Genomic DNA, 11,972 nt, shown 5'->3' with positions numbered 1-11,972 from the left:
TGTGGTTTGTTTGTTTTTTTTCGGTACATGATGAGTCATTTTTCTCTTACTTCTTTCATGATTCTCAATTTGTCTTTGACTTCTAACAGTTTGACTATGATATATCTAGGTGTGTATCAATTTGAGTCTATTCTGATTGAAAATTTTTAAGCTTCTTGGATGTATTAATGTTTTTCATCTAATTTGGAAAGTTTTAGGCTGTTGTTTCTTCAAGTATTTTTCTGCCTTTTCCTCTCTTTGATCAGCTTCTGAGACTCCCATTATATATTCATTGGTGTGCTTGATGGTATTCTACAGATGTTCTGTTTTTTTTTTTTTTTATTCTTTTTTATTTCTGTTACTTAGAATGGATAATCTCAATTGACTGATCTTCAGGATTGCAAATTCTGTCTTCTGTTAGCTCAAATTTACTGTTGAGTCCTTCTACTAAATTTTGAATTTCAGTTGTAATAATGTTAAATGGCAGATGTTCTTTTGGTTTTTTTTTTTTATTACTCCTATCTCTATTTATATTTTCTACATCCCTGGGAATGCAAATGGTTAACTGTTTACCTACTAACCAAAAATTTGACAGTTGAAGCCAGCCCAGAGGCTCTTTGGATAACAGACTTGAAGGTCTGCTTCTAAAAGGTCACAGCCTTGGAAATTCTACTCTGACATTCTACTTGAAAGTTCTACTCTGCATGGATGGGGTCACTATGAATTGGATCACCTCAAAGGCAACTAACAAAAATAATTGATATTCCCTATTTGGTGAGACATTGTTGTCATGTTGTCGTTGTTCTTAGTGGTCATCAAGTCAGTTCCAACTCACAATGATCGTATGTATGATAGAACAAAACACTGTCTGTTCCTGTGCCATCTTCACAATTTTTGCTATGCTGGAACCTGTTGTTCCAGCCACTATGTCAATCCATCTCGTTGAGGATCTTCTTCTTTTTCACTGACCCTCTACTTTACCAATCATGATGTCCTTCTCCAGAGACTGGTCTCTCCTGATAACATGTCCGAAGTATGTGGGATGCAGTCTTGCCATCCTCACTTCTAAGGAGGATTCTGGTTGTATTTCTTCCAAAACAAATTTGTTCATTCTTCTGGCAGTCCACTGTATATTCAATATTCTTCACTAACACTGCAATTCAAAGACATAAATTCCCCTTCAGTCTTCCTTACTCATTGTCCAGCTTTCACATGCATATAAGGTAACTGAAAATGCAATGACTTGGGTTAGGTGTACCTTAGTCCGCAAAGTGATATATTTGCTTTTTAACACTTTAAAGACATCTTTTGCAGCAGATTTGCACAATGCAGTACATCATTTGATTTCTGGACTCCTGCTTCCATGGGCATTGATTGTGAATCCAAGTAAAATGAACTCCTTGACAAATTCAATGTTTTCTCCATTTCTCATGATGTTGCTTATTGGTCCAGTTGTGAGGATTTTTGTTTTCTTTATGTTGAGGTGCAATTCTTCTGAAGACTGTAGTCTTTGATCTTCATCAGTAAGTGCTTCAAGTTCTCTTCACTTTCAACAAGAAGGTTGCGTCCTCTGCATAATATAGGTTGTTAATAAGTCTTCCTCCAATCCTAATGCCCTGTTCTTCTTCATCTAGTCCAGCTTCTCAGATTATTTGCTCAGCATACAGACTGAATAAGTATGGTGAAAAGATACAGACCTGATGCACACCTTTCCAGATTTTAAGCCTTGCAGTATCCCCTTATTCTGTTCCAATGACTACCTCTTGGTCTATGGACAGGTTCCACATGAAAACAATAAAGTGTTCTGCAATTCCCATTCTTTGCAATGTTATGCATAATTTGTTATGATCCATACAGTCGAATGCCTTTGTACAGTCAATAAAACACAGGTAAACATATTTCTGGTATTCTCTGCTTTCAGCTAAGATCCATCTGACATAAACAATGATGTCCCTCATTCCGTGTCCTCTTCTGAATTCGGCTTGAATTTCCGGCAGTTCCTTGTCAATGTACTACTGCAACCACTTTTGAATAATCAGCAAAATTTTACTTGTGTGTGATACAAATGATATTCTTCAATAATTTCTGCATTCTATTGGATCACCTTTCTTTGGAATGGGCATAAATATGTATCTCTTCCAGTCGGTTTGCTTGCTAGCTGTCTTCTAAATTTCTTGGCGTTGATGATTGAGTGCTTCCAGCGTTTCATCCATTATCTGACCATCTCAATCGGTATTCCGTCAATTCCTGGAGCCTTGTTTTTCACCAATGCCTTCAGTGCAGATTGGACTTCGTGTTGTAATAATTTTCTCTAATACTATAAACATCATTTATTTTAGCTCTTGAACATATTTATAATTGATAATTTAAATATCTATTAAGTCCAACATTCCGGCCACTTCAGAACAGTTTCTATTGACTGTTTTATTTCCTCCATATGGACCGTGTTTTCTTATTTATTTGCATGTCTTATAATTTTTTTTATGAAAAGTGTATTCTTTAGATAATACAATGTATCTGTTCTGAAAATAAGACATCCTTCTCACGTTTTTGTGCATTGTTTAATTAGCAACTTTCCTGAATTAATTCTGTAAAGTCTGAATTTATTTTCCAGACTTTACAGAACTAGTAATCTGGGTTTTCCAGAATGAGCATCTTATCAGTTAGCTATATGGCCAGGTAATAATTGTTCAGAAATCTCCTTTAATGGTTTGAGCAAATAAATATCCCATATTTGCTAAAGGATCTGGGTTTGTGTTGGGGTATGCCTTTAATGCTCAGTCAGCTTAAAGTTTTCTTTGGGTACCACTTCCTACTTGTATAGGGCCTGAAGCCAGAGGTGAGAGTTTAGGAGCATTTTTTATCTTTCCTGTGCATGCACACAGTACGGCACATATCTGCAATCTTCTATATCGTAAGGAATATGTCAGAATTTTTCAAAACGTCCTATGTACATACTGTTTCACCAATCTTCCTTTTAAAATTTTGGCTGGATCCCTGTGTGCTACAACTGGTATCCAAGCTTTAGATTACTGTTTATTAAGCAATTGCAGCTTATTGTTTCTAACAAAGAAACTGTGGATAGGGCTTTTCTTGTGTAGCAAACTACAAGTCAGGTAAAATACTGAATGTCCTGTGAGTGGGGCTAGCAAGGATCTGCAAGACACTTAAAAAAGTGATTATTCTCTGGGGATGCACCTTTTTTGAGGAGTTCCTAACACAATCTTCCCCTTCAGTGGCTGTAGGGCTACTGGTTTTCAAAGTTACTATCGAACTGGTGAGAGGGAAATGAGAATAGATTAAGTTAAAACACCACAAACTGATGTTCTTATTGAGGTTTAGCAGACTTCGTTGAATATTTTTCATATTGCTGCAAGCCTTTTGTTAATTTCCAGAGTTGAAAATAGGTAATTTTGAACATTTTTCAAGTGTTTTCATGGTGGTGAAGATCTATGGAGTCCTCAGTCTGCCATTTTAAAAGTTCTTCCAAGAAAGACGTAGCTTTGAATTTCTATAGTTTTTTCCAAAGTCAAATTGTTCCTTTAAAAATGATGAACTAATTTTGTCAATGTGAATGTTAATATTAAAGGAAAACGATTTTGGCACTTTATTCATTTATTGGAAAACTTTTAAGTATATTTGGAACAACTTGGATATATGAATCAACCTTTTTAATTGCAAATTTTATGATACATAAATACTGATCAAGTATTTCTGATGAAAATGCACTGGCCAAACTGAAAGTGCATAAATGTAAAATACACAGTGGGTTTCAAAGATCTAGAATGAAAAAATGTGATAAATCTCATTAATAATTTTTATAATGATTGCATGCTAAAATGATCATATTTGGGATATATTAGGTTAAATGTATAATTAAAATCAGTTTATCTGCTTCCTTCTTTCTTTATTTTTTTAATGTGACTGCTTTATTTTCCTACTGGATATTTCTGGGTTTGGGATACGATACTTTAGTGTTTTCAATGAAAGTTGTCTTTATTGTCAGTGGAATAGATAAACTCAAAGTAGAAGATAGTCAAGCAAAAAGAGAAGTTGCCTAATAGGTGATTAATGGTGTATTTAGTTATAAAGGAAGTTTTTAATTTCAGGTCATTTAATTTTGTTTTCGCTATAGTTTATAGATTCTAGATTTCCTGTGGTATTTGGAAGTCCTTCTACACACTAATTATTTTAAGAAGAGTCCCATCTTTTTTTCTGTTTATTTTATTGTTTATTTATCTTTAACTGTTTATTCTCCTTAGAAGTAATTATTGCCTATGATTTACATTATGGGTATAATTTATATACAATAAAAGACAAATGTTTTAAATGTGTATTTCAATAAATTTTGACAAATATATGCAATGCTATCACCTCAGTCAAGGAATAGAATATTTCTGTTTCTTTAGAAAGTTAATCTTTTCCTCTTTGCAGTTATTTTGCCTTCAAATTTTCTAGACAACCGCAGATCTAAATTCTATCATTAAGGGTTAATTTAATCAACTTTAAAGTTTATGCAAATAGTGTAAGATAGTATTTACCCTTTGGGGATTGGCTTATTTTATTGAATATTTATTTTGAGATTCATCCATGTTGTTGAGTTAATTAACATACAACATTTATTTTTATTATAAAGTAATATTTGTTTGCATGAAGTTACAAGAAAGAAATTTAAAAATGCCCATGTAACTTAAGAAGATGGTCTTATGGAAGCAGCACTACGGAAATAAGAGGATTAAAATGAAGGGAGTGGTGTCCTTTGAAAACTCAGTATTGAAGGAATAATAAAGCAGAAGTGGGAGAGAGCATTTAGGATACTCAAAACAAAATTTAAAAAAATGGCAAAACTTCTCTCTCTGCAATCTAAAATTTAAAATATATCGAAGATACATACATTGCTGCTCTGCCAGAAGAGACCCATTGCCATTGAGTCGATGGCATCTCATAGTGACTCTACAAGGCAGAGTAGAACTGCCGTACAGGGTTTCCAAGGAGCAGCTGGTGGATTCAAACTGCCAATTTTTTTTTGGTTAACAGCTGTGACTCTTAACTATTGAGTCACCAGGGTTCTGACAGAAGAAAGGAGTCCTAAATTAGAAATCGTGTAATCCATTCCAAATCATCAGCATTGTCCAAGAAATGAAGGGACATAGACAGTCTTCATTTGTACAAAACTATGATGGGATAAAACTACTTTGAGACTCAAAAGTTGTTAGCCAATGTATCACTCCCCCTCTCCCAAATACAACTATAAATCAGAAAAAAAAATATAGCATAATTCCAATCTCAATTAAATATCCATTAACAAGATTTGGGTCATAGGAAAAACAAAATACTTTGACTCAGAAATTTCAACACTAAAAAATAAATAAACATCATAAAACAACAACAAAAATAATACCAGCAGCAAAACTGAATGAAATAAAATATGAGTTAATGAACTCAAGAGTGAAAGAAAAAAATTTTTAAAAATTCACAGAAGAAATGAAGAATAAATTACATGGGATTCAAGGAATAATAGATTCAAAGGTAAACTTAATAAGGGTCCTAGAAGGAAAGAAGAAAAAGAACCAAGAGAATGAAAATGAGATGAAGAACAAAGTTAAGAAGTACAGAAAGTGGTTGAAATGGAGGCAGGAAAAGAAGATCCAACATATGTACAACTAGGCATCCTAAAGATAAAGAAAAAGGGAACCAATCTAATATTTAAAATTATAGCCCATGAAAACTCTCAGGAAATTAAAAACATGACTTAAATATTGAAAAGGCCCACTTAGTACCTGAGAAAATGGTCAAAAATTATCAGAAAATTATCAACTCTGAAACATACTCTAGTAAATTTTTTAGAGTTTAAAATTAGAGAAGAAAGTTCTCAAGACGTCCATACAGAAAGAACAGTAATTTTCAAGGGCCAGTAAATTAGACTGGTATCATCCTTCCCCAATGCAACATACAATCAAGGCAAGAATAAATCAACACCAAAAAAGGAAGAAGACAAAGAGGAAGGAAAATAAGGAGAAAGAAGAGGAGGAGGAGAAGTAAAACTCAAAGATAAAGTGTGAAATAAGGACTTCATAACTATTAAAACATTCCTTCAAGTATCCAAGCTATAGACAAAAATTTTTAAACATGGGAAAACTCAGGAATACTCCTCCAAAGAACACATCTTGGGGAATCTATTATTTATTGATAGATGGATAGGTAGATGATAGATAGATAGGTACATAGGTATCGTAGGTAGGCAGATAGATACGTAGATACATAGGCAGATAGTTGTAGACATAGACATAGATGTAGACATAGATACAGGCATAAACATACCAAAAAAAAAAAAAAACCAAACCCATCACCACTAAGTCAATGTCAACTCATAGCGACCCTATAGGACAGAGTAGAACTTCACCATAGAGTTTCCAAGGAGCAGCTGGTGGATTCAAACGGCTGATCTTTTGGTTAGCAGCCAAGCTTTTAACCACTGTGCCACCAGGGGTCCAGGACATAAACATAGATATAAATAAAGTTAATTTATAATCTTCATGTAAACTTACTATAAATATCAGTCTTTATTTTAGAGCTAGTCAAGATGATAATCCACTGGAAAATAAATAGGCAAGAATGTCTAGGAAAGCACAATAAAAGCCATGTTGATGCTATTAGGTGCCATTGAGTCGGTTCCGACTTATAGCAACCCTATGCCATCTTGTTGAGGGTTTTCCTCTTTTTCGCTAACCCTCTACTTTACCAAGCATGATGTCCTTCTCCAGGGACGGATCCCTCCTGATAACATGTCCAAAGTATGTGAGATCTAGTCTCACCATTCTTGCTTCTAAGGGGCATTTTGGCTGTACATCTTCCAAGACAGATTTGCTCTTTCTTTTTGCAGTCAATGATATATTCAATATTCTTCACCAATACCAAAATTTGAAGGCGTCAATTCTTCAGTCTTCCTTATTCATCATACAGCTTTCACATGTGTATGAGGCGATTGAAAACACCATGGTTTGAGTCAGGTGCACCTTAATCTTCAAGGAGACATCTTTTCTTTTTAACACTTTAAAGAGGTCTTTGCAGTAGATTTGGCCAATACAATGTGTCTTTTAATTTCTTGACTGCTGCTTCCATGGACATTGATTGTGGATCCAAGTAAAATGAAATCCTTGAAAATTTCAATATTTTCTCCGTTTGTCATGATGTTGCTTTTTGGCCCAGTTGTGAACATTTTTGTTTTCTTTATGTTGAGATGTAATCCAAAATGAAAGCTGTGGTCTTTGACCTTCATCAGTAAGTGCTTCAAGTCCTCTTCACTTTCAGCAAGCAAGGTTGTGTCCTCTGCATAACACAGGTTGTTAGTGAGTCTTCCTCCAATCCTAATGCCCCGTTCTTCTTCATATAGTCCAGCTTCTCGGATTATTTGCTTAGCATACAGGTTGAATAACTATGGTGAAAAGATACAACCCTCACACATGTTTCCTGACTTTAAACCATGCACTATCCCCTTGTTCTGTTAGAACAACTGCCTCTTGATCTACATACAATTTCCCCATGAGCACGATGAAGTGTTCTGGAATTCCCATTCTTTGCAATGTTATCCATAATTTGTTATGATCCACAGAGTCGAATGCCTTTGTATAGTCAATAAAACACAGGAAAACATCTTTCTGGTATTCTCTGCTTTCAGCCAGGATATACTGACATCAGCATTGATACTCCTGGTTGCAATTCCTCTTCTGAATCTGGCTTGAATTTCTGGCAGTTCCCTGTCTATGTACTACTGCAGCCACTTTAGAATGATCTTCACAAAATTTTACTTGCATGTGATATTAATGATATTACTCGATAATTTGCACGTTCGGTTGGATCACCCTTCTAGGGAATAGGCATAAATATGGATCTCTTCCACTCGGTTGGCCAGGAAGCTGTCTTGCAAATTTCTTGACATAGACAAGTGAGCACTTCCAGTGCTGCATCCGTTTGTTGAAACATGTCGATTGGTATTCCTTCAATTCCTGGAGACTTGTTTTTTGCCAACGCCTTCAATGCAGCTTGGACCACTTCTTCAGTACCATCGGGTCCTGATCATATGTTAACTCCTGAAAAGTTTGAACGTTGACCAATTATATTTGGTATAGTGACTCTGTGTATTCCTTCCATCTTCTTTTGATGCTTCCTGTGTCATTTAATATTTTCTCCATAGAATCCCTCAATATTGCAACTTGAGGCTTGAATTTTTCCTTCAGTTCTTTCAGTTTGGTAAATGCTGAATGTGTTCTTCCCTTTTGGTTTTCTCACTCCAGGTCTTTGTACGTGTCATTATAATACTTTACTTTTTCTTCTTGAGCTGCCCTTTGAAATCTGTTCAGATCTTTTACCTCATTATTTCTTCCTTTCACTTTAGCTACTCAACTTTCAAGAGCAAGTTTCAGAGTCTCTTTGGTCTTTTCTTTCTTTTCTGTCTGTTTAATGACCTCTTGCTTTCTTCATGTATGATGTTCTTGATGTCATTCCACAACTTATCTGGTCTTCAGTCAGTAGCGTTCAACATGTCAAATCTATTCTTGAGATGGTCTCTAAATTCAGGTGGGATATACTAAAGGTTGTACTTTGGTTCCCATGGACTTGTTCTAATTTTCTTCAGCTTCAACGTGAACTTGCATATGAGCAATTGATGGTCTGTTCCACAGCTGGCCCCTGGCCTAGTTCTGACTGATGATATGGAGCATTTCCATCTTTCCACAGAGGTAGTCAATTTGATTCCTTAGTATTTCATCTAGCAAAGCCCATGTGTATAGTTGCCGCTCATGTTGTTGAAAAAAGTTATTTGCAATGAAGAAATCATTGGTCTTGCAAAATTCTATCATGAGCTCTCCAGCATTATTTCTCTCACCAGGCTATATTTTCCACCTACCGATCCTTCTTCATTTCCAACTTTTGTATTCCAAGCACTAGTAATTATCAGAGCATCCTGATTGCATGTTTGATCAATTTCAGCCTGCAGAAATTGGTAAAAATCTTCAATTTTTCATCTTTGGCCTTAGTGGTTGGTGTGTAAATTTGAATAATAGTCGTATTAACTGTAGGGAACCAATCTTACCATATATTCAGACATATTAAAAATCCTTTATAATCAAAATTGGATAACTTTATGAATTTGCTTTCAAATTGACTGACCTCTCCTCTTTTTTTTCCGTATTGAATCTGTATAAAGAAAATTGTTGTTGTTTTTGTTTAATTTCAGTTAATTCTCCTTTTTAATTCTAGAATTTCCATTATGATCTTTTTTTCCTCATACTTTTCATTTCTTAGCTGAGATTCCATGTATGTTCACTTATCAATAATATATTTTTCTTTAAGCCTTGAAACCCCAAAAAACCAAGCCTGTTGCTATTGAATCAATTCCAACTCATAGTGACCCTATAAGACAGAGTAGAACTGTCCCATAAGGTTTCCAAGGAGTGGCAGGTGGATTCAAACTGCCGCCCTTTTGTTTAGAAGCTGAGCTTAACCATTGTGGGGATAGGGCATGCCCTTGAACATACATATAATCACTACCTGAAAGTCATCTGTGAAATTCAGTATCTGAACTATCTTGCAATCAGTTTCTGATAATTTATTTTTAACTAAAGCTTATATTTTTCCCATTTACTTAATGGTTTAATTTTTTTCTTTTTAATTGTATCCTGAACATTTTGGATGATACATTGTAGTGATTTCTCTCAAGTGGTTTTTAAATTTATTTTCTCTATTATTACTTTCTTTTTTTCTGGTTGGTTACCTTGAGTTGAGATCTAAGTTAGTGTGAGTCTGTAGAACGGCTAATATTTTTCCCAAGTTATTTTCTCTTGATGGAATTATGCCTCCAAATTTTGTCTCCCTTACAGATTTGTTGCAGCTTGGATTTGGGCTTTGATAGGACTGATCTAGTGTAAATATTACTCTAAAGTGGTCTTTATCCCTAATTTAAGGACTTTTTTTTTTTCTTTTTGAAATAAACTCATTTACTCTTGGCCTTCAGTCTCCATTCACACTGCCGTTGCCTTCCTTCACTCTCTCCTTCCTGTTTTTGTTTTTCTTTATAGTACTTCAGGTGAAGGTTTACAGAACTAATAGTTTCTCATTAAACAGTAGTAAACATATTGTTTTAAGACCTTGGTTAACAACCCCACAACATGTCAACCCTCTCCCTTCTCGACCTTTTTTTTTTTTTTTTGGTGAAAATATACATAGCCAAAGGTACTCCATTTCAAAAATTTCTACATGCCCAGTTCTGTGACATCGACTACACTCTTCCAGTTGTAATGCTATTCTCACTTTAGATGAAGGTTTACAGAAAAAAATAGTTTCTCATTAAACAATTAGTACACGTGTTGCCCTATGACAATGGTTAACAACCCCACTACACCTCATCACTGTCCTTACTCAACCTTGGGTTCCCTATCACCAGCTTTCCTGTCCCCTACTGCCATCTAGTCCATGTCCCTGGACTGCTGTGCCTCATTAGTTCCATTTTGTTTTATGGGGCTGTCCAATCCCCAGCTGAACGGTGAACCTCGGAAGTGACTTCACCACTGAGACAGAAGGGTGTCTGGGGGCCATACTCTAGGGGTTTCTCCAGTCTCTTTTAGGCCAGTAAATCTGGTCTTTTTTGTGTGAGTTCAAATTATGCTCTACATCCTTCTCCAGCTCTGTCCAGAGCCCTCTGTTGTGATCCTGGTCAGAGCAGTCAGTGGTGGTAGTTGTGCACCATCTAGCTGTACTGGACTCAGTCTGGTGGAGGCCTTGGTAGCTGTGGTTCATTAGTCCTTTGGACTAATCTTTTCCTTCCATCCTGTTCTCTTCATTCTCCCTTGCTCCCGAAAGGGTGAGACCAGTGGAGTATCTTAGATGGCTGCTCACAGGTTTTTAAGACCCCAGACACTACTCACCAAGGTAGAATGTAGAACATTGTCTTTATGAACTGTGTTATGTCAATTGAGCTAGATGTTCCCCGCGACCATGGTCCCCACAGCCCTCCGCCCAGGAATGCAGTCCTTCAGGGAGTTTGAATGTGTCTATGATGACCTTTCCTTGTACAAGTAGTGCTGGTTTCCCCAGTACTGTGTACTGTCTCACGCTTCACCAAAGATACCACTTATCTATTGTCTATTTAGTATTTCCCCCCACCCCTCCCATCCCTGGTAACCAACAAAGATTGTTACTTTTTGTGTGTAAACTTTTTCATAGGTTTTTACAATAGAGGTCTCATACAATATTTGTAAGGACATTATTGGATCAACAATTTTAGGAAGTAGCATATGATCAAGAGCCGATGGTACTGAAGGAAGTAGTCCAAGCTGCACTGAAGGCATTGGTGAAAAACAAGGATCCAGGAATTGACAGAATACCAATTGAAATGTTTTAACAAACAAATGAAATGCTAGAAGTGCTCGCTCATCTATGCCAAGAAATTTGGAAGACAGCAAAGTGGCCAACTGAGTGAAAGAGTTTCATATATGTGCTGTCTTAGTTATCTAGTGCTGCTATAACAGAACTACCACAGCTGGTTGGCTTTAACAAGCAGAAATTTATTCTCTCACAGTTTAGGAGGCTAGAAGCTCAGAATCAGGGTGCCAGCTGTAGGGGAAGATTTGTCTGCCAGCTCTGTGGGTAGGTCCTTGTCTCCTTCCAACTTTTGTAGGCCTGGCTTTCCTTTAAGATCTCCATGTGTCTTGGCATCAGTCTTCCCCTGGTCCTAGTAGGTTCTAAGCACAGGGACCCTGGGTCCAAATGATGTGCTGTGTTCCCATCTCTTCTTTTTTTTTGTGGTAGTGAGGTCACTCCCTCTCTGCTCACTTTTCTCTCCTTTTATCTCTTGTAAGATAAAAGGTGTGACTCAAGCAAGGGTGTGACTTGAGGAAAGGTATGACTTAAGTAAGGATATAAGTAAGGGTGTGACATGAGTAATGCTGTGACTTGGGTCACACATTTTTTTTTTTTTTTTTTTTTTTTTTTTTTTT

This window comes from Trichechus manatus, unplaced genomic scaffold (assembly GCF_000243295.1).
Source record: "Trichechus manatus latirostris isolate Lorelei unplaced genomic scaffold, TriManLat1.0 scaffold00032, whole genome shotgun sequence".
In the NCBI taxonomy this organism is placed as follows: Eukaryota; Metazoa; Chordata; class Mammalia; order Sirenia; family Trichechidae; genus Trichechus; species Trichechus manatus.
This window is presented reverse-complemented; position numbering follows the sequence as displayed.